Here is a 2,960-nt window from a genome sequence, read left to right as displayed (position 1 = left end):
AATTAATAATATTAAGAACTTTTCTTAATTAATTTATAATCAATTAAATATCATTTAATCAATTATTAAATTTGCCAATTAATTATTTATTTCACAAATAAATAATTATTAGCCATTATTAAATAATTCCTCCACCAATAAATCATTCTATTTTTATGGTGTGACCCTGTAGGTTCAATATTAAACCGGTAGTAGAAATAAATAATAATAAAACTATTTTATCACTATTTATATAAATTCTCTAATTTATTAAATATGATTAATTAATTAATCACATTTATTCAACATCGTGAGTGATGCTTCTCAACATATCGCGACTATCCGAATAATATGAATTCACTGCTTAGAATACCAAGAACCTGTCAGTGAATAGTTACCGTACAATAAACTCCTTCTACCCTACAATGTTCCGATTAAATACAAGGCATGGATCTCGTGTCAAGCCTATCTAATTCAATCACTTGCTTACCATTTACTATGCGTAGTTCTATGCAAATTAGAAACTCCTTTCTAATTTCATTCACTCTGGCCAGAGATTCCTGAACTAGCATAAGTGGATCAGCCTTGAACATTCGCTTCCTTCACTGGAAGGGGTAGATCCTTTATTGATCATACACTATCTTCGTGTACAAATTCCTATACCCAGAAGAGCCCTAATAATTGTCCCTGGAGACTAAGAACTAAACCAAAGCATAGTTCAGTGTACACAAGATGACTATGATGACCTCAAGTCTAAGGATACTTGTACAACTATCACTAAGCGAACAACTGCTGACACGTGAGTGAACTCCATCAGTTGTTCAGCTGGGCGAGTCATGTTCAGTGAACTTATTCTATAATAAGAACCTACATACTAGCTATAGTGTCACCACACAAATGTCCATGAGAACAGACATCCTTCATAATGAAGCAAACATAGTATGTACCGATCTTTGCGGATTATTAATTACCATTTAGTAATCCTACGACCAGGAACTATTTAAGTTTAGATTTATCATCTTTTTAGGTCTCACTATTATGATCTCATCATAATCCATAAAAAGCTTTACTCTAAACTATGGTATATCTTATTTAAACACTTAAATAGATAAAGCCCGTAATAAAAGCAAAACAAGTCTTTATTAATATCAATAAAATCAAAACAGATTACATAAAAGTTATTCCTAAATCCTAATACATGATTAGACTTAGGACATATTCCTTTCAATCTCCCACTTGTACTAAATCCAATCACTCTGGTATCTAATACCCATCTTGTCTTTATGACGATCAAAGTGACTTTCATAAAGTAGCTTTGTGAGTGGGTCTGCTATGTTGTTATGTGTGTCAACTCTAATTCAATATAATACAAGAAATGTTATCGCGCTCCCACTAACCCTTTTGTAGACGCATGGTTCATCTTCATTTTTGATAAAATCAAACTCTTTGATTGTCTCATCAAAACGAATGTTCCATCTTTCGAGAAGCCTGCTTTAAACCACATATGGTTCGCAGCAGCTTACACACTAGGTTTTCATTTCTCTTGGAAAGAAAAGCATCTGGCTAATTGCCAGATCTCATAGTCGTAGTAAGCAGCATTCGCAAGCAAAATCCGAACTGATTTTAACAGGGCTACAGGTAAAAGGTTTCATCAAAGTCAATCCATTGCCTTTGTTTTGAATTCTTTTGCCACAAGCCTGGCCTTAAAGGTCTCCACCTGGCCATCTGCTTGAATCTATCTTTTGTATACCGTATACATAGATTCCATTCTGGATTTCATGGCACTATGCCATTTCTCTGAGTCAACACTACTCATAGCCTCATTATAGGTCACAGGGTCGTCATCATCAATGATCGACAACTCATTGTCATTCTCAATGACAAGGCCATAATACCTCTCAGGTTGGCGAGACACTCTCCCTGACCTATGAATGGGCTGTTCCACAAAAGGTTGTTCAGTCAGAACAGGTGTTTCCATTTGATCCGTAGTAGTTTGTGCTTCTTGAACTTCACCAAGTTCAATTTTACTCCCACTGTTTCCTTCAAGGATAAACTCCTTTTCCAAGAAGGTAGCATGTCTGGAGACAAACACCCGATGATCGGTATAAAAGTAATACCCTAAAGTCTTTTTAGGATATCCCATAAAACTACATTTTACGGATCGATATTCCAGCTTATCTGGGTCAACTTACTTGACATAAGCTGGACATCCCCAAATCTTAACGTGTTTAAGACTCGGTTTCCTTTCTTTCCATATCTCATACGGAGTTTGAGGAACTGATTTGGAAGGCACCTTATTCAGTAAATATGCTGAGGTTTCCAATGCATAACCCCATAGGAATACTGGAAGATTTGCATAGCTCATCATGGACCGAACTATGTCTAACAAAGTTTGATTTCTCCTTTCAGATACCAATCCGGAGGAGTCCACTGGGAGACTATACCATTTACTTTGAGATAATCTAGAAACTCTCCATTCAAGTATTCACCACCTCGATCTAATCGAAGAGTTATAATACTATGTTTGGTTGTTTCTCCACTTCATACTTATATTCTTTGAACTTTTCAAAGGCCTCAGACTTGTGTTTCATCAAACACATATCCGAATCCAGATCTATCATCTATGAAAGTAATGAAGTATGAAAATCCTCCCATGGCTTGCGTAGACATTGGTCCACATACATTTGTGTGTACCAATCCTAGCAAATCTGCAGCCCTCTCTCCATGTCCACTAAATGGAGACTGCAGTGCCACAATAAAGTGAGATTTTCATCATCCCTTTTCTTTTATTAGTTTGTTCAATCTGAAGTAAATTATGTCACATATATACAGACCATTATTTAAAGCACCACGTCCATAAAGAATATTATCTCTAAGAATAGAACATTCATTATTCTCAATAATAAATGAAAATCCAGCCAAGTCTAACATGGGAATAATATTCCTCACAATCGAGGGAACAAAATAACAATTATTTCAAA

Source organism: Apium graveolens, chromosome 1, assembly GCF_009905375.1.
Source record: "Apium graveolens cultivar Ventura chromosome 1, ASM990537v1, whole genome shotgun sequence".
Taxonomy (NCBI): domain Eukaryota; kingdom Viridiplantae; phylum Streptophyta; class Magnoliopsida; order Apiales; family Apiaceae; genus Apium; species Apium graveolens.
Note: the sequence above shows the minus strand (reverse complement) of the source record.